Source organism: Nicotiana attenuata, unplaced genomic scaffold (genome assembly GCF_001879085.1).
Source record: "Nicotiana attenuata strain UT unplaced genomic scaffold, NIATTr2, whole genome shotgun sequence".
Classification (NCBI taxonomy): Eukaryota; Viridiplantae; Streptophyta; class Magnoliopsida; order Solanales; family Solanaceae; genus Nicotiana; species Nicotiana attenuata.
The window spans coordinates 314,573-336,685 of NW_017670552.1; the positions used below are offsets into that span (position 1 = coordinate 314,573).

The 22,113-nt window shown below is 40.6% G+C and overlaps 1 protein-coding gene across 1 annotated transcript in view; it reads right to left on the reverse strand.

Annotated features, from left to right (window-relative positions):
• Positions 1 to 22,113, reverse strand: part of LOC109240864 (cytochrome f-like) — a 33,696-nt gene that overhangs the window by 5,912 nt on the left and 5,671 nt on the right. The window lies entirely within an intron of this gene.

Consider the following 22,113-nt stretch of genomic DNA (forward strand, 5'->3'; position numbering starts at 1 on the left):
GCATCCGTGTTGATCGAATGGATTTTACGACAAATATTGCCTTTTGCCAAAATTTGGGGTTGAAATATCGGAAAGAGCGCAACAATCATTAAATAAGCGTTGCTATGGTATTTGTTTTGGCACCGAGAAAGATATGAATGTTGAAGATGCAATTCACAGAATAAAAACAATGTCAACGTATTTTCACGTTCATTAAATGATTACAATAATTGCAGTAAAAATAAACAACGCATTTGAAGGAAAGCAGCAGATGAAAGGCATTAAAGAAAAGAACAAAAACCCAAATTCAGTTTCGAATTTTTAAGCAATAAAAAAGCAATAAGCCACCACAATAACATGAAGTGGTTAAAAAGCCTAAGACATCCCCAGCAGAGCGCCATCCTGTCCGACGGCCCATTTCTGGAATCGGGTTTTCGATATTTGGGCGGAACCAACTCTAATTTCTTTTGGTATTTGGTTAATTGGATTTGAGAGTCGACCACCTAATCATTAAGTGTGCGTATAGGACACTAAGAGTTTTTTGAGTTGGGAAACCAAGAGTTCGGGTAAGAGCTTAGAAATTATCTCGAGGGAAAGGTTAGGCACCCTTAAGATCCACTAGTGTGTTCACCAGGCCATATGTCATATTGTGGACTTAAGTAGAATTTAAAAGTAGGCAAACAAATAGCAAAGGGGTTTTCACATAATAGTTGCGCAAGAGAATTAAGAGTTAAAGATAACTGTTTGGGAGCAGTTTTGAAATCTTGAATAAAGAAGAAATTATTCATATAGTTGTTGCAAGCTAGCAGTTTAAAAGCTGCACAGTTCTTGGCGAAAAAGTAGTAGTGTTTGAAATCTAAAATATAAAGTGGACAAGTTGAGGCGAAGGAGGATCCCCCCCCCAGGTTTATACATAATATGGATCAACTCCACACGAACACCCGATAGTCGATTATACGCGTGGGTATTCGTATTCTAGTGTCATGTCATATCATATTACCCGTTCCCACCCCATTAGGTATTAAAATGCGGAACGATTTCGTTACCTATTGCATGCTATTTAACCGCCCCATCTTATCAGTCCCGGAGGCACTTAGGACGCCACTAAACCTAAAGGGTAGGATATTAGGCTGATTGGGTTTTTCAAGGATAAAAATCTTAGGCGACAACAAACATATACGCATGTTGGAGGAAGCATGTAGACCAATAAAAGGTCATATATACCTCCATCAAAAACACATACAGACATAAGTAGCATGACTTAAACACAATTAAGGTCTCAAAAGATAGGAGCAGTTAAAACTTGGTTTTGAAAACGAAGTAGTAGCAATAATAGCACGATTCTGGGCAGAGATGAGTAACCTAGTAAATAAAATCAGAAGCTCAATAAAAGTAAGTAGGTGCCTCATTTCAAAATCGTTTTCAGCAGAGTTTTGTTTAAGAAAAAGCTGAGTGAACTTCAGAAAATCAAAACAAGAATAGGAATGGCAGAGTTAAAACTTAAAGAAGTTGGTTGGCTTTAGGCTAATAGAAACACAATTGATCAGTTCTTATCGGACCTGAAGTTTGCCTAGGCATCGTTACACATTGTCTGGTTATTTAGAGAATGAACACACATATTTTGATTCTGATTTACAAAGGTACACGTGATAAGACATTTGCAGAAAACGTTACAAACCACTTAGCCATATTTTAACAAAGTTATTAGCTAAACGTGAATTAACTACTGCAACTCGAACGAGTGAGAAGTCCTATGGGCAGGATATCTAATGCACAGAAGAGTCCCTAAAAATATGATTTCTAATATGCCAATGCAGTAATGACGAGTTATTTGGCTTGTTGTTAGTTATTTCCTGGTTATTAACTAATCGTGGTTACAAGATGAGCATAATGACAGGCTGAAAGTAAAGAACCTAAAGCAGTATCTCTAATGAATGAGATGCATGTCCTATGCAAGTTGTCTATTGCGCAAATAAATAAAATCCTATAAGCATGTTTTCTACCCATTATTTATACTAAGCATGCTTAACCCTCCCCCATATTCACTATTCAACCCCAATCGTTTGTTTACAAATTATTACAAACCAGTATCATCTGAATTACAGTAAACAAGAACAAAAATAAGAAGTTACTCTATAGGGAGCCTTCAATCAGGCCCAGTCTTCCAACCTCAACCCCTTCGAGTTCACAGCCTTTGCCATGGTCTAGGTGCGGCAAAGCTCCCTTGGGCCTCATTGGGTCCCTGGCCAATACCAGCACCTATACATTTAAAAGAAAACGCAGGACATGTGCAGTGTGGAATACCAACCTTGTGTGCCAAAGTTCAGTGAGCACTCAGAGGTACTCAAAGCAATGCTCACGCGAAGGGGGCAGAACCTATTCTCTAAGAGTAGTGTGAAGTGCAGGAAGAGAAGTTTTCAAAAAAAAGGGGGGGTTGTTTTAAAAGAAAACAGCAGGGACAATAGTTTAATAGCATAAGATTGCATACAATGGTCATGGGAGAAAGGGAGCAAACAGATCACAATATTAAAGATGACTACATAGAATCAGAAGATTCAAGGGACCAAGGATTGGTCAGGCTTAAACATAAGCCTTAGACAACAACATGGGAACAATCATGCCATGCAAACCATACAGAGTGCCAAGGATCAGGGTAATTGGGAAGTGGTAAATTTAGGCATGCTAATGTATAGCAATAGGACATAGGCATAGCAAGGAATAGACAAAGTCAGACTTAGCATGTAAATCAGAAGACATGGTGAAGTATTTAAAGCAAAGAATCAATTACACATTGAACAGGAGAAGCATAAGTAGAAGAAAATCACAAAGATAATGAACTGAAGCAAAAACAAACACATTGGTGTGAGACTTGAAAATTAATTAGGACATACCAGTAAAAGAGCAAAAGGAGGATGCAAAGACAAGGTAGTAACACTATCTTAGCCTTGGCTTTCAGCCGGCTAATAATAAGCACGAACAAAGAATAGCAATAGAACAAAGAGCAAGAGAGAATGCAGATTTTTAAAGTATTCAGTGTGTGTAAGCCAGGAAGACTTGTCGTGTATTTATAGTTGAAAGTAGGTGGTAAAATAAGGTAAAAATCACAGAAAACTGTTAATTGAAGAACCCGGGATCAATTAATTAAAGAATCAAGGAAGTACTCCCATTAATTGAGGGAATCAAAATCAAACGAAAAGATTCAGCACCATATAAGGCAAGTAGAAAAAATCAGGGCAGGGTTAAATAAGGAATGAGTCAAGGTTTAGTATGCATATAGTAACCAATTAAGACCAAATTCAGGAAAATTACAATTAAGGAAAGACTTAAAAGAAGAGAGTACTATAACAAATAAGGTAACAAAAAATTAATTAATTCAAACGGGCGAGTAGAATGCTAGGGTTTAAAAGAAAATTTTAAATATACCAATCAATCAAGGAAATCAGAATCAATCATGTGAAGTCATGATTCTGCATTCTCAACATATGAATAGAGGTGAATGAACAAGAGTAACAAACAAAATTAGCCAGGAAGGAACAAGAGATGAACAAACACAACCATTCAGAGATAGTGAAAACAAGTTAAGATTCAGCAGGACATATTCGAAGCATGAAACATTAACAAGAATCAAGCCAATAGACTAGCAGACAGAATGTCACGACCCCAGTTCACCCTCCATGAACATGTCGTGATGGCACCTAGTTCCTACAACTAGGTAAGCCTATCAATTCGGAAATAACAACTTAACTTGCGAAATGGTTAAACAAGGCTAAACATATTAAAATATTAACTGCATATAAGGCCGCTCGACCTATACAACCCAAAAGAAATGCGGAAGTCTACAATTCAATCCCAAAACCCGGAAACTCACGGGAACCACAGGCTAATAGGAACATAGTACGCTGCTCTAACCCCAGAATATCTAAACAACTGAGAGAAAACGGATAAACTAAATACTAACGCTGGAACAGAATAGAGACTCCTGGTCTGCGGACGCGGCAGATATACCTCGAAGTCTCCGTGTATCTCCTCGCCTCAAGGATAGTGCGCCTGAGAAGAGGTACCTGGATCTGCACATGAAGAATATGCGCAGGAAGGGCATGAGTACACCACAGCGGTACTCAGTAAGTGCCAAGCCTAACCTCGGTCGGGTAGTGACGAGGAAGGTCAGGGCCCTACTGAGGTAAAACATAATAATTAATAAGATAACGGAAACAGCTTAAATAAAGTCTACAGTGAGAATCTAAACCAGATAAATAAGGAAGAACAGTAGTAGAAGGCAAAGGTAACAATACAAGGAGTACCGCTCTCAACAAGGAATAATAGTCGGGGATCTCTTTGTATCCCGAGGATCTCTTGGTATCCTCATCACATGCACCAGGGATCTCTTGGTATCCTGAGGATCTCTTGGTATCCTCATCATAAACACTGGGATCTCTTGGTATCCTCAATAGTATGCCAGGGATCTCTTGGTATCCCGAGGATCTCTTGGTATCCTCAATATATATAAATGTGCCAGGGATCTCTTGGTATCCCGCACCTCAGTCCAGAATATCTCAAGTACAGGGGGGGATCTCCCGGGAAGCCGTCCCGTAGTCCCAAATTAAACACACAACAACGACAATTCGTAATTCTCGGAACAATGCTAAAAATCAGGACAAGAAGTAGTAAATTATAGCCTAACATGCTTCACAGAGTACAAATAGCACAGCTAAAAACAAATAAGCAAGTAAGCCAGCTAAACACGAGTCTCTAAGCTAGCACAGGTATAAGCTTACAGTTAAAAGGAACAAGTAAACAAGAAATCTCAATTTAAAATACTTCAAGTAGAAACGGGTTTACATCAATTAGCTCAAGTACGCGCTCGTCACCTCACGTACGAGGCATTCAAATATTCAAAGATCATATCCTAAGGGGAAAGGTCCCCCACACAAGGTTAGACAAGCCACTTACCTCGAACCGGCTCAATATCAACTAGAAACCACGCTCTTGCCACGAGTATCCGACTCCAAATGGCTCAAATCTATTCAATTCAATTACACATCGTAAATAACATTGCAAACACCTGGTTTTGCTAATAAATTCAAAGCTACGACGTAAAATTAGGTGAAATGACCAAAATGCCCTTCAGGCCAATGCCCCGGAATCGAATAATTTTCACATTTTCAGAACCCTCGTACTCTCACGAGTCTAACCATATAAAAATCTCCCAAAACGGAGGTCAAATGCTCACTCAAAACTCAATAATTTAGCCGATGAAGTTTTACCCCAAATTATCCAATTTTTGATCCTAAATTCGAATTCCCATGAGGTATTTAACTATATAATGATAAAGTATAACAAAAAGGGATCAAAGAAACGTTACCCAATGATTTTCTCTTCAAAACCTACTCAAAATCGCCTTCTCCCGAGCTCTCAATCGATTTTTCAAACTTATGGAATTAAACCCTCGAAATTGCTATTTCTGAACAGGGATTTCCGCTTCTGCGGACAAGGGACCGCATCTGCGGACAAGGGACCGCATCTGCGGTCCCGCTTATGCGGAACAAATGCCGCTTCTGCGGCTATTAACTAAAATCCAGGGTTTCCGCTTCTGCGGTCTTAAACCGCACCTGCGGTGGCCGCTTCTGCGAAATACTTACCGCTTCTGCGGTTTATCACCAATGACCCAGGACCGCATCTGCGACTTATACCTCGCAGGTGCGTAACTGCTTCTGCGGTCAAACTTCAGCACCTGCTGAAACTGAAGGGAGCCCAAATTTCGCTCCTGCGATGGGATGGCCGCTTATGCGGCTCCGCTTCTGCGGTTCCCAAGCCGCAGAAGCGAAAATACCAGAAGAGAGAAAAACCAGCTGCTGCAATACTTCAAAAATTCTTCTGTTAACCACCTGAAATCATCCCGAGGCCCCCGGGACCTCAACCAAAAGCACCAATCACACCTAATACCTCATTCAAACTTGTACCAATCCTTAAACCACCTAAACAACGCCGGAAACCCGAATTAATCATAGATTTAAGCCTAAGAACTTCAATTTCCAACAAAACACGCTTTCGATCAAAAACCTACCCGAACCTCGTCCGAATGACCTAAAATTTTGCACACACATCCCAAATGACATAACAGAACTACTGCAACTTCCGGAATCTAATTCCAACCCTCGGATCAAAAACTCACTATCGGGCTGGAAGCTTCAATAATACAAACTTCGGCATTTCAAGCTTAAATGAGCTACGGACATCCAAAATACATTCCGAATGCGCTCCCAACCCCGAAATCACCTAACGGAGCTAACGGAACCATCGAATTTCCATTCCGAGGTCTTCTTCGCACTGTTCTGATTACGGACCATTATTCAACACTTAAGCTCTCATTTAGGGACTAAGTGTCCCAAAAACACTCCGAATCCGAACACCGAACGTCCCGGCAAACCAAAATAGTAGAAATGAGCTTAGGGAAAGCAGTTAAGGGGGGATCGGGGCGTAATTCCAAAAATGACCGGCCGGGTCGTTACATCCTCCTACACTTAAACATTCGTTTGTCCTCGAACGAGCATAGAGAACATAGCTGAAGTAGTGAAAAAGATGAGGGTACTGGCTGCGCATATCCCGCTCGGTCTCCCAAGTCGCCTCCTCGGCCGGCTGACCCCGCCACTGAACCTTCACTGAAGCAATGTTCTTTGACCTCAACTTTCTGACCTGCCTGTCCAAAATAGCCACTGGCTCCTCAACATAGGATAGATCCTTGTCCAACTGGACTGAACTGAAATCCAACACGTGCGACGAATCACCGTGATACCTCCGGAGCATCGAAACATGAAATACCGGATGAACTCCAGCCAAACTGGGAGGCAAGGCAAGCTCATAGGCAACCTCCCCAACTCGCCGCAAGATCTCAAAAGGGCCAATAAACCTCGGACTCAACTTTCCTTTCTTCCCAAACCTCATGACGCCTTTCATAGGCGAGACCCAAAGCAGAACCCGCTCACCAACCATATATGAACATCACGAACCTTCCTGTCCGCGTAACTCTTCTGTCTAGACTGGGCTGTACGGAATCGATCTTGAATCGTCTTAAACTTTTCCAATGCATCTTATACCAACTCTGTGCCCAATAGCCTGCCCTCACCCGGCTCAAACCAACCCACCGGAGATCTACACCTCTTACCATATAAGCCTCATACGGCGCCATCTGAATGCTGCATTGATAACTATCGTTGCAAGCAACTCCGCCAGTGGCAAGAAATGATCCCAAGACCCTCCAGTTCCATGATTCAGTGTTTAACTCCTCATGCACCTTACCGTGCTACCACAACTGAGTTGAGCACACCAGCTCGATCAATTCTGAAGATATTCCTTTTTATTCAAGCAAATAAGCCTTAGAGCCCCATTCCAACATCCGAAATTCTATGCCCGACCTGTTTACAACATAAGATCACTATAACAATCGCTACACGCTATACCCAAACATGGCTGCATAACTTGCCGAAGTTCACACCTCGCATCACTTTACTCACCGGCCCACTGTAACATTTCCTGATCGACTTAGTCAATTCCACGAATCTGATGCTCTCATTGCACCCCATGACATACACAGGTCTCACTCTAACTCTTTCAATGCCGTCACAATGGAGAGATGTGCGGAAATTCATAATCGACTGCCGAGTCAACCAATCATTGAGTCTATACTCCTGACAAGAGACATTACCTCATTCTGAACCAATTAATGATCTTTGCCTCTTAATATATTTCACGTAATCAGACTGCACTGATCCTAAATCCAACAATCTCGTCTCACCCAGTACGAATGCTCAGACAATAAGCCACCCCAACATAACCAAAAGTCTCCTATGGCGTCACAATGCGCCAATAGGCCACCAATTAGAATGCGATACAAAAAGGAAAAATGAACTCTGAAAAGAAATTTCAATTACCCCGCTCGCGAATCATACATGCGACGCGGGCGCACAGCTAATATGAGCTTCCTCCAGAAAATAGGAAACAGAACACAATAAACAGATATGGGAAACTGTACTGAACATCACACTGTTGCGGCGTGCAACCCGATCCGAGCAATCATAACCATGGCGGCGTGCCACCCGATCCAAATAACATACCCGTGGCGGCGTGCCACCCGATCTAAACATGGAGCTCACATAAGGAGATGTACATCGAGCTAAATTGCTCCTTACAACAAGATACTAAGCATCAGTCATAAACATGCTAAGTGTATAACACCATTCCCTGGGGAGACATATAACGCTATAATCCACAAACTCGGGCACAACTGAGGTGCGATACAAGATCTGAATCTCAAGAGCCATTCTGCTCATATAACATCATCGCCACGCGGAACTTCAACACATAAAAATTTACCAAGCCGTCTCATAACTCATACGGCGCAATACATCATTACCTGGAATAGCTGATGACAAAATAACACCCCGACTGTTCCTCCATAAGGAACGCTCGCTGAAACGAACACAACTGGCCTGATATAAAGCCCTGCTCACATATAAATCAATCCATTGATCTCAAACCGATTTCTGATTGCACCAACTTGGCTAATAACCTTTCAAAGGTCCATAGTAATTCCCTTTTCCTCATAACACATAAGAACAACCATCATAACCGGAGCAACCTCCTCAGTTCGCAACCCAACAAACAAAGTGCCCTCCCGGCATAAATTCTCAAATTAATTATATTACCACAATCCTCATACTTTGTTTAAATCTTTTGTCAATCAAGTGACTACATGTCGCACTTATACAATCTTCCCGTGGGACACGCTCCCACAATCTTCCGAAATGAATAACGGGTCAGCACATCTAAACTATCGGCCGCACTAACGCTGAAAAGCGATCAAGAATCCTTAACCCGGATGCAAAGCCTCTTTCACAACACATCGATCTCAGGTGACGCTGAAGACAATACCAATTTGCTTTAAACATTCCACCCCTTGTTCCTGCTCATCCGAGCTCGTGCCATCTTTGACCACACTGAGCTGTTACCTTGATCTTTACCTCGAATCCCATACCACTCACTGCACCTAACATGCCACATTTTTCATCATGGCTTCGGAACAGCTAATAGGCTAACACCTCATCACTTAAAAGCTTTTCACTTAACTCACTTCAGAAGAACCATAGCAACACTTAGGTGAATTCTCATAACCGTAGAATATGCAAACCTCCAAGTAGTGGCCTGAGCCACCATGGCCATTCCAGGATCCGCCTATACATAACAGGCCATATCAGAAGAGTGCTTCTGAACAACATTAATTTCGGCGACCGACAAGCCTCACACGCACCGCCACAGATCATACGCATGACTTGATCACGCTGAAGGAATTGACCCTTACCACCAATACGCCAACTCAACTATGTTTTACCAATATATCTTCCTTCGGTTTACCCCGATTGCCTTAGTAATAACAATGACTCCTTTCCACACATAACACACTCTATCTGCACTCACCTCGGGTGACCTGGAACCGCGAGACCATGCTGTCTCAAATCCCATGAACCATTTCATACCTTCCTTGGGCGTACATTCGCACCCTCAACTGACATGCCCATTCCGCTAACCCTTCTACGAATCCGAAGTCCTTTCTCATCCTTCTCTCAAGTCTGAACATGAGCCAATAAAGCCAACCATAGCACCCTTTAACAATTCCTTTGCTCCAATTACCACTTATGTTCTTTTCCCGTAGCCGAGTGACCTAGAAATATGCTAACAACCTGAAAACCTCGCAAGTGGTTAACCATGCAACCCAATCATAGGCGGTGGGACTCTCCCACTTAGTTTGAAGCCACTATTACACAACTCTGGAGTTCACTAGGATTCTTAATCTCTTATTGACATAACCTTGCGCAATCAACCACCAAAATTCTCGATATCTTACTGTAGAAACCCCCTTTTTATACTCTGAATCATTAACAACATTCGCACGACCGATCCCTTCACTGTATAACCAGTAGGATTCTTCGCAGAAGCCTCGCCAACCACGCGACCGCTAACCTGCTCACAAGAATAACTCACCTGTAGAAATCACTCCCCGGCATCTCCCAACGCTACTGCACGGGGCACAAACACCACGACATCAATAACCCATCCTGAGTCCGAGCTCACCCTCCAGCTGCACAAGTTCATTCACCCCTCGTGGACATCAATTAGATGTGCGGCAATATTCTTCCAATTCAAGTTATGTTGTATCCTTCTTCATTCAAGAAGCTCTTTCCCGTTATATCAATTCCCCCGCCGAATAATAGCTCATACTTCTAATTAAATCCGTAGACCCCAAATCACCAATCACCAATATTCTCAGATCACTCCAAACTCTCCTTAATCGACTACTCGACCCTTGGCTGCTTATACTCGGACTCCTAGAAATTTTAGCCACCGCCTGACACTTCCCACGTGTCTTTCCTCATCCTTTGCTGCTCAGCCGCTGCCTTAAATAGAGTCTACCTTCGTGGCACTTGAACCCACAATCGTTGCTGACTTTAAACCTTTCCGAAGGTCATCTTCCTCAAGTAGCACGCGTCCTCACCATCCGTGAGAGAATAGAAGGCAGAAGTTTAGGATTGTGATGTCAAAAATCTCGCACGACAAGGAATCAAATGAAGTGAAATTTTCCTAACGGTTACATAGCCTCTCGTAGATAAGTACAGACGTCTCCGTACCGATCAGCGAGACTCTAATAAACCGGCCTGTGTTCCGTGACTCCTATGAACCTAGAGCTCTGATACCAACTTGTCACGACCCCAGTTCACCCTCCATGAACATGTCGTGATGGCACCTAGTTCCTACAACTAGGTAAGCCTATCAATTCGGAAATAACAACTTAACTTGCGAAATGGTTAAATAAGGCTAAACATATTAAAATATTAACTGCATATAAGGTCGCTCGGCCTATACAACCCAAAAGAAATGCGGAAGTCTACAATTCAATCCCAAAACCCAGAAACTCACGGGAACCACAGGCTAATAGGAACATAGTACGCTGCTCTAACTCCAGAATATCTAAACAACTGAGAGAAAACGGATAAACTAAATACTAAAGCTGGAACAGAATAGAGACTCCTGGTCTGCGGACGCGGCAGATATACCTCGAAGTCTCCGTGTATCTCCTCGCCTCAAGGATAGCGCGCCTGAGAAGAGGTACCTGGATCTGCACATGAAGAACATGCGCAGGAAGGGCATGAGTACACCACAGCGTTACTCAGTAAGTGCCAAGCCTAACCTCGGTCGGGTAGTGACGAGGAAGGTCAGGGCCCTACTGAGGTAAAACATAATAATTAATAAGATAACGGAAATAGTTTAAATAAAGTCCATAACGAGAATCTAAACCAGATAAATAAGGAAGAACAGTAGTAGAAGGCAAAGGTAACAATACAAGGAGTACCGCTCTCAACAAGGAATAATAGTCGGGGATCTCTTAGTATCCCGAGGATCTCTTGGTATCCTCATCACATGCACCAGGGATCTCTTGGTATCCCGAGGATCTCTTGGTATCCTCAACATATACACTAGGGATCTCTTGGTATCCTCAATAGTATGTCAGGGATCTCTTAGTATCCCGAGGATCTCATTGTATCCTCAATATATATAAACGTGCCAGGGATCTCTTGGTATCCCGAGGATCTCTTGGTATCCTCAATAATATGCCAGGGATCTCTAGGTATCCCGAGGATCTCTTGGTATCCTCAATATATATAAATGTGCCAGGGATCTCTTGGTATCCCGCACCTCAGTCCAGAATATCTCAAGTACAGGGGGGGATCTCCCGGGAAGCCGTCCCGTAGTCCCAAATTAAACACACAACAACAACAATTCGTAATTCTCGGAACAATGCTAAAAATCAGGACAAGAAGTAGTAAATTATAGCCTAACATGCTTCACAGAGTACAAATAGCACAGCTAAAAACAAATAAGCAAGTAAGCCAGCTAAACACGAGTCTCTAAGCTAGCACAGGTATAAGCTTACAGTTAAAATGAACAAGTAAACAAGAAATCTCAATTTAAATACTTCAAGTAGAAACGGGTTTACATCAATTAGCTCAAGTACGCGCTCGTCACCTCACGTAAGAGGCATTCTAATATTCAAAGATCATATCCTAAGGGGAAAGGTCCCCTACACAACGTTAGACAAGCCACTTACCTCGAACCGGCTCAATATCAACTAGAAACCACGCTCTTGCCATGAGTATTCGACTCCAAATGGCTCAAATCTATTCAATTCAATTACACATCGTAAATAACATCGCAAACACCTGGTTTTGCTAATAAATTCAAAGCTACGGTATAAAATTAGGTGAAATGACCAAAATGCCCTTTAGGCCAACGCCCCGGAATCGAATAATTTTCACATTTTCAGAACCCTCATACTCTCACGAGTCTAACCATATAAAAATCTCCCAAATCGGAGGTCAAATGCTCACTCAAAACTCAATAATTTAGCCGATGAAGTTTTACCCCAAATTATCCAATTTTTGATCCTAAATTCGAATTCCCATGATATATTTAACTATAACGTATAACAAAAAGGGATCAAAGAAACGTTACCCAATGATTTTCTCTTCAAAACCCACTCAAAATCGCCTTCTCCCGAGCTCTCAATCGATTTTTCAAACTTATGGAATTAAACCCCCGAAATTGCTATTTCTGAACAGGGATTTCCGCTTCTGCGGACAAGGGACCGCATCTGCGGTCCCGCTTATGCGGAACAAATGCCGCTTCTGCGGCTATTAACTAAAATCCAGGGGTTCCGCTTCTGCGGTCTTAAACCGCACCTGCGGTGGCCGCTTCTGCGAAATACTTACCGCTTCTGCGGTTTATTACCAATGACCCAGGGCCGCATCTGCGACTTATACCTCGCAGGTGCGTAACCGCTTCTACGGTCAAACTTCCGCACCTGCGGAAACTGAAGGGAGCCCAAATTCCGCTCCTGCGATGGGATGGCCACTTATGCGGCTCTGCTTCTACGGTTCCCAAGCCGCAGAAGCGAAAATACCAGAAGAGAGAAAAACCAGCTGCTGCAATACTTCAAAAATTCTTCTGTTAACCACCTGAAATCATCCCGAGGCCCCCAGGACCTCAACCAAAAGCACCAATCACACCTAATACCTCATTCAAACTTGTACCAATCCTTAAACCACCTAAACAACGCCGGAAACCCGAATTAATCAAAGATTTAAGCCTAAGAACTTCAATTTCTAACAAAACACGCTTTCGATCAAAAACCTACCCGAACCTCGTCCGAATGACCTAAAATTTTGCACACACATCCCCAATGACATGACGGAACTACTGCAACTTCCGGAATCCCATTCCGACCCTCGGATCAAAAACTCACTATCGGGCTGGAAGCATCAAAAATACAAACTTCGGCATTTCAAGCTTAAATGAGCTACGGACGTCCAAAATACATCCCGAACGCGCTCCCAACCCCGAAATCACCTAACGGAGCTAACGGAACCATCAGATTTCCATTCCGAGGTCGTCTTCACACTGTTCCGACTTCGGACAATTTTTCAACACGCAAGCTCTCATTTAGGGACTAAGTGTCCCAAAAACACTCCGAATCCGAACACCGAACGTCCCGGCAAACCAAAATAGCAGAAATGAACTTAGGGGAAGCAGTTAAGGGGGGATCGGGGCGTAAATTCCAAAAATGACCGGCCGGGTCGTTACACAGAACCAAAGCAAGAAAAATCAGGCTAATACGCACAATCAAACGAAGAAATATGCTAACACATAGATACAAGGAAAAGGAAATTAGGCTAACACCTATAATCGAAGTATGCTAACACACATAATCAAACGAACCTTTTTCTAGAAATTAGGGTTTTTTAACAGAGTCAAACTAGAAAATAGTAAGAGCATCGAAATCGGTCAGAATAAACAAAGAAAAGGTTTAATCATAAAGAAAATTAGTTGGAGCATACAAGAAACCCTAATTTTCAAAGAAAGTAAAAAAAATTATTCAAAGTAGAGGATTTTTCAGAATAAACTCGAGAATAAGCAGAACATAGAGGAAAACATGAAAATAGCATGAAATAACACTATTTTTTAGAGATTCAGGAGAGAGTTAGGGCTTCAAAAAGGGGAAACCCTAATAGAAGTGGAGAGAACCTGTCAAAACTTCATAGATCGTGACATATAAGGTGTGATTTCGCCTGAAACCACACCGGAGAACTCACAAATAGCAGAACCAGGAACTCCAGGTTCAAATCACCATGGTCCATAAACCTTGAAGGTCCTAGAAGTGTTGAACAGGACGATGAGAGGCCCATCGGAGCCTTGGGGTTGAAGGGAGGTGGCCGGAAACAAACCAGGCGGAACATTTAGGGATTGATTCGCATGGTGGGGGTTTCTGGGGTCTCAAAATAGAGGGAATTAGTGAGCTAGGGTTTCATGGCGGTTGATGGTCGAATGGGGTGAGATTGGAGGTGGCCGGAGAGGCGGTGGAGATCATCGGAGAAGAGAGAAACAGAAGGTTCTAGAGAGAAGGGAGAGGAAGAGACGAGATGGAGAGAGAGACAGTCTCATGAAAATGAAGGGTCTGGGGTGGGGGGTAATTGAATTTAATTAAGGGAATTAAATCTGGGCTGTTGATCTTATTTGATCAACGGCTCAGATTAAAGAAAGATTGGACCGGGTTATTTTTTAGGGATTGGGCTGGGTTGGTTTAAATGGGGTATTGGGCCATTTAGAATCTGATAGGGGGTGTGGCCAATTTGGCTAGAATTGAAATAATAAGGGCTGTTTGTTAAATAGCCAATTTCCCCTTTTATTATTTTTTATAAAATAGTAAAAAATGATTTGAAAATAAATTAAAGGTACTGGACCAATTAATAACCTATAAATATTAATGTAAAAATACTAAAAGTGATTTTATAATTATAAAATGCTGTTAATTGTAAAATAGGCTATAATTGCAATTATACGCAATTTAGTTTTAAAAATACCAAGCAAATGTATAAAAAATATGCAAAAATTACCCCAATTATATCTTAGTGTAAATATGAGAATGAAATAAATTATTCACCAAAAAATGCTAGTTTGGGAATAATTATTGAATTTTGTAGTATTAAAATAGACAATAAATTGATTTAAAAATCTTTAAAAATAAAAGAAAAATACTAAATTTTAGGGCATGCTTATATATGCGTGTACATGCTATTTTGAGGATATTTTGAGTATAAAAATATGTAGGGAAAAATTGGGTATCAACACCTAGTATGGCCGAGCGCCTATGAGCGAGCCTACTACGGCAGATCAGTTATATACATATACCGAGCCTCATAGGGCCGGGCAGCTATTTTACTCACTATATTGAGAGAGTTGAGTCAGCATCAGTAGATGAGCATATCTTCACATTTTCTTTGACTCCCAGTTACTTTCAGTTATTATATTATCAGTTCAATTTCAGCTTTCATTATATTGCCTTACATACTCGGTACATTATTTCGTACCGACGTCCCTTTTTGGGGGTGCTGTATTTCATGCATGCAGGTTCAGACAGACAGACGGGTAGACCTCCTCAGTAGGTGTTGCCCGAGTTCAGCTTTATCGGTAAGCTCCTCGTCTTTCGGAGTTGCCGAGTCTAGCAGTTTGGTGTACATCTTGTGCATATATGTAGATAGGTTATGGGTAGGTCGGAGCCCTGTTCCGATCACAGTACATCTATCAGTAGAGGCTTGTAGACATATCCTGTCAGTTAGTGCAGTATAGGGCTTGTAGGCCCTGTACGTATATTTTGTTGGCTTGTCAGTTGTAGTAATTATGATGGCCTTGCCGGCCCAGCTTTATGTTGACATTTAGTCAGTGTTTGTCTCTATTCAGTTTTATATTTTGCATCGCACATTATCTTGTAGTGTGGCCCATGTCCAAAGTATTACATTACATGTTCAGAGTCTCTTAGTCGCAAGTGATACACAAGGATAGGTAAGGCACTGGGTGCCGGTCTCGCCCCCAGGCTCGGGGCGTGACAGCGGAGATGCACCCTACAAGTCAAGAACTCCCATCAAGCGGAGATACTTTATATTTTTAGTGCAAAGCTCTCCCAACAAGCGGAGACACACTCTACTAGTCAATCACTCCCATAATGCGGAGATACCTTCAATGCAAAACTCTCCCAGCAAGCGGTGGTGCATTCTACATTACAAGTCAACTACTGCCGACACGACGAAACTCAATGCTCCGACAGCTGCGGAACGATACACAACCCGACTAATAATCGAGTCAAATTCAAGTATCCCATCATTGTGACCCCAAATAATGGCTTGCCAGTAGCCATGCATTATCGTTCCTGCGTCATTTACATCACATCTTAACATATTATGCATTTCAATACATGTGTATGTGTGTATTTCATTTTTTGTAGGAACAAACATTGCAACGTTGAACTCCTGCTAAGTAGCAAAGAAAAACACAACGCTATGAGGGACAACAATCTCACAAGTGGGCCAAGGATTCAAATTCAAATATGATCAGTGGAACTTTAATTTATCAAATCTTCCAAGTCAAGTCGCAAATTCAAAGCTATCGTTAGTGCCACATCCCCCGCCATGTAGTATCGTCACACTATGATACTGAGGCATCATTTTCTCAATGTCTTCACTCTAGAAATACGTGAGGCATGATCCTCATTAAGCCCGAGTTAGGTAAGCAATTCAGACCTAAAATTCAGCCCCAACTCTCCAAAATCTCCTGAAATCTTACCAATCCTACAACTCATAATCTCCGTTCTATTCCTGCAATATATGCCTACAACCGGGAAAAAATTGGCTTTGGTTCAATTTCTTTGCCCGAAAACTCGTTTATCGTCTTCGATCAAAGAAGGGTAGCTGTTGACAACAATTTTGACCCTTCTTTTAAAAATTTGTTTATTTATACATAATAATTTGCAATGAATACTTAAATATATATTTTAATCAATAACACCTATTTTTACCAATATTTAAATATATATTTCAATCTATTAAAATATATTTTTACCAAATTAATTTGGGATTAATAATTCAATTTTATAGTTGTAATTATAAATATATCATACTTACTAGTTCACGATTAATAAAATAACCTTATATATATATATATATATATATATATATATATTACATAGGTCTTGTAATTAGTTTAATTAGTTATTTCTTCGATTTTAGTTAATGGGTCTATCATTTCAATTATTCGAAACTAATCTTATTGTTTGAAAAATAGAGTAATTTTGTAATTCGTTATTTTACAATAATTAGTAGTGTATATGATAATTATAATTTTATTGAAAATAATCAAGTTTATGTAATTTAATTTCAAAGGGATTAAAAATGGCTAGAGGCTATTATTGCAATTCTCTATTAAATACAAGATGGCCATCTTTTAATTTCATTTTGGCCCAAATAACAAGCCCAATTTGGAAAATACCAGTCCAAACAACCCCATTCACTTCCAACTTGGCAATCCATGACCTCCCATCTGAACCAATGAAATTACGCCATGTCACCTGTTACATCCCGCATTTTTGTATGTTAAAGTTTCGTCGTAAGTTAATCAACGTAAGTTCGGGAATAGGATTATTTTGAAATTTTAAGCATTATGCTATCTCAAACAAGTGATGAGTAAATTTGTGAAGGTGAGAGGGGAAGCAAGTCAAAGAAAATGAATTTTCGTCCAAGTTTGACATGTTGGGATAAAATACGGCCCGAGCTAAAATACTCAGTATTTATGGGCTAGTGCTATACAAGGTACCACATGACCATGATAGTAAGGTGCATAAGGTATGTGAAAAGTGAATAGTATTTTAAGTAATTTTAGATAATTCTTAATTATGTGGGTGATTGGTTAAATATTGAATAATGGAGTATTACCCAATTAATCAAGAAATTATATTGGATAGAGATTAAAGGCATGAGGTGGCAGCACCCCCTTGCAAATTGAAATGACTCATGTTACAACATGAAAGGTGGCATCTAAAGCGGAATATGTATGGCTTCTCTCTTTTGATTGTTTTCTATACCTAATTTCCCAAGGATTCAAGTGATCCTCTTTAAAGTACTTATCAAGCTGTAAATGAAAGTGCGCTAGACATATGTTGTTGTCACCAGAATCTTACTTATTTCCTTGACATATATTGTCTATCTTCTTTTTACATCTTTTACTTTTCTCTCCATACAATAACATAAAAACGACCTTCAATCTTCTCTTTGTAAATGTGCTCCTATTAGGTCTTAGAATATACGTTCAATTCTTTTGATGAAGTATTAAGTATATATGCTGCACTGCTTTTATCTCATTAGAAATAATGTCGTCAATACTGATATAGAAAAGCTTTACGTGTATCCCTGTGTTCATCGATGAAATACCCACGCAGGTTACATTTTGTCTTACCAAAAGAATACAATATGGATTTTTCCTTACTCCAGGTATGTTAAGGCTATCCCTTCTTTCTTTTTGGCATGATCCAAATAATACAAATGAAACGAGCAAAATACGCAACTTTCATAAATGATTCTATTCATAGAAATACTAGGGGTGTCTATATTCTTGATTCTCCATGTGAATTATTATTATATCTTCTGTTCACGGGTCTCAGAAAAATACGTACTTGATAAAGTTTATCTGAAAAGCATATTGACTTTTATGGAATTCCGAGAAAATCTTATTAACGTATTTCTTATGCTTATCATGCATTTATACATGTACATTGACCCATGACTAGATGGCATTATATACGCGTATATATGTATATTATATGTTTATGGGATATGGAAAAAGGTTACGGCATTATATACGTACCACCTCCAGATCAGCTGGTATACGTTGATGATTTTGCCCATAGTGGCCGAGATGATATGATGGGATGCCCTTAGAGGCCTGATGATGTTATGAAACATATACCTATGCACGACATGACATTCATACGTATATGTATGACACTATAATTATTTCATGATTTACAGAGTTATCCAGACTTACGGGCTGGGTCATTTACTCTATATTTCTTCCATGTCTGTTATGTACTTATTTATGTGTCTTACATACTCGGTACATTATTCGTACCAACGTCCCTTTTGCATGGGGATGCTACGTTTCATGCCCGCATGTCTCGATAGACAAGTCGAGAGTCCTCCAGGTAGGCGATCAGCTCAGTGGAAGATGTTGGTGCGCTCCATTTGCTCCGGAGTTGCTTGTTTGGTTAGTATGATTTAGACGCGTATTATTTGGTATGGCGGGGACTTGTCCCGACCTTTATGTTAATTGTGTACTCTTAGAGGCTTGTAGATTGATGTCATGTACGTAAAAGATTGCATGGCCTTGTTATCCTATGTTCAGTACACGAATGGTTATTTTGGTCTTAGAGGCCCATATGTCTTATGTATAAGTTGGTATTACATGTTGTATTCTACCTATTTCACGGCAGCCTCTACGACTCAGTTATCTATGACAGTATGATACGAAAAGATATGTTATGTTGGTACTCGATTGAGTAAGGTACCGGGTGCCTATCGCTGCCCATCGGTTCGGGGTGTGACAGAAGTGGTATCAGAGCAGTTCTGTCCTAGGGAGTCTACAAGCCGTGTCTAGTAGAGTCTTGTTTATGGGTGTGTCGTGTACCACACTTATAAGCAGGAGGCTACAGAGCATTTAGGACTGTCACTCTTTCTTCCTACTCTAGATCGTGTGGTAGAGCTCAGTTGTAAGAACTCAACTTCCTAAACTCTATCTTATTCATAATACGACGATGCCTATATCCAGAAAGACAGGTGGTAAGAGATATAGTTGCGGAAGAGTTGAGTTAGAAGAACTCGATTATTGCGTCGTGCTTATGATGGATAAATATGAAGGATGCAGCATGCCATGTGTAAGCCTCTTAATAAGGATCCCTAAGGCAAGAATGACTATCCACTTTTACAATAAAAAGGAAAAAGAGGTACGGGGTACCCAGTTAATGAAGATTACCAGTATTTTTAACTCAGGAAGAGAGATATAAGCATTTTGAGTTAACTTCAATAGTAATAGAGGTATGTACAATTTGTCACTCTCATTCTAGTTATGCCCTATGGGGGTTAACAAAAGTAGTATAAGAGGAAGACGGGATATCAGGATCCGGCTGGCGTTAGAGTAACCCAAAATGATGGATGGATTGTTTGCGTCAGTTGATATTTCTGAAGGATATTGCAAATATGCTAATACATCTCCTAGTGAGATACCCAAATGTTGCACTCTAAAATAGTACAGCTAGATATGAACACTACAAAGATTGGCACTGGACGCCTTGAAGGGATAAATATTACCTTAGTGTGGCTCACGTCTCTGGTGGAGGGAGAATGTTAGGCCGCCCGAAGAGCTTGTAGATAGAGCAAGGGGAGGTAAAAGCAAAAGAATGTCTTGTTAAAATTTTCAGAATAAAGTGATAGATAGAAATATTAGCAGGGAAGTACGAAGAGGGATAATGAAGCATTATGAGCGAGATGTGATACATGGATGACAACAGTAGAGTGTAACAGAATCTATAGTCAAATGAAGAGAGAGACGAGGGGTGATGGGCCTTAAGACAACAAAAGAGTATAGGCCATACAGTCACATCCTCATTTTGAAAAATAAGTTTGCAACTCTAACGCGATTAACAGAAGGAAAAGTTAGCCCCTAGAGCAATAGAAATCAATATGGACTGGTGAACAAGATAAACTAAACATGAATTAGGGACTGAGTGACTTGATAACAGTCAGCATCATGAGAATTTCAGATTGCATTCCGAAGATAATAGAATGGAATACGGAAGAAGATCCATGATTAATTCAGAGAATGGTCATTCAGGAAGACGCTTCCCTAAACCAAGCAATGTGAGCAAAGTTAAGCTTAAGGGACTGTATGTGCCAGTTGCACTAAGTGCCACCATCGCGAGTAAGGAATTTTGTTACCCTTGGTAAAGAAGGATTACTGCAAGGCGAGTAAGGGTCATTGATGATGTGAAAGTACGTCAAAGATAAAGAGGAAAAACATCTATAGGTAGGTCGTCGTAGCTCCAACTCTTAGTACTCCCCTAAGGGGGGAAATATTGAAAGATCTGGCATTAAGTTAGAATTAAGTGGATTTACTAACTATGGAATGATAAAGGAAGAATGCAATAAAAATGAGAAAGGGATGAGATTGCACTTGTTCAAATGTTACAGATATGCTATGATTCAAGAACATTATGTAAGCACAACATAAAGAAAAAGAAGTAAGGGTTCCTGCCCGGGATGTTATTGATAGATAAGGAGCCAGTACGTGAGGTAAGTTAAGACAAAGGAAATAATCCAAGAAATATTATGCGGAATATGGATTTGAGAATGGGCCAATGAGCAGTTAGTAGTTGATTTAGGAAGAGCATGGTCATGACTAAACAAGAGATTACAGACAAATCGGCAAATCATGCAAGATAAATATAGTAAACCCCAACATGGAGAATTCAGCCTCGTAGTAATGTCATTATAATACTTGAGATATATCCAAATAAGAGTCGGGGTAGTTAAAGGTACCGTATGAGTGTTACGAAAATAAAAGACAGTGCCACTGGGAAGACAGTCAAAATATCAGTTCAGAAGCAACCCTACATGCACAAGGGCGTGAAGATATGTAACTACGGATAAGTATAGGCAAGGAAGAACATCAGAAGGTCCTTCGAGTATACAATGTAATAGGCTCACAGCTTTACAAGAGTCAGAGGGTCTTCATTAAGTACTACAATGAAAGACTAGCTAAGGAAAATAAGGAAGAAGGCTTCAACCTAAACTCAGTGACCTAAAGAGGAAACGGTCTTATAACAACAGTCTAAAACAACATTGTATGCACTCCATAAGAAAGTGGCACTTACCATGGCTAATGAACGGGAAATAAAATTTAAAAGTAGTATTCGTGATCATATGAGTTGCACGAAAACTCCGTCATGCGTGGATCGAGTTGCACGCCGAAACAGTCTGATGATAAGTACAGTTGTCTATATTCTAATTTTTGCGTGTTTTGTTTCCCATTTTTCTGAGGAAAATTCATATTAGTTGCGTGAGTTGAGTAGTCCCTTCCGTCTCCCTTATGTATCACGTTCGAGTTTGTAGCATATTGGCACACTGTGGCATCATATGAGATTTTCTGTCA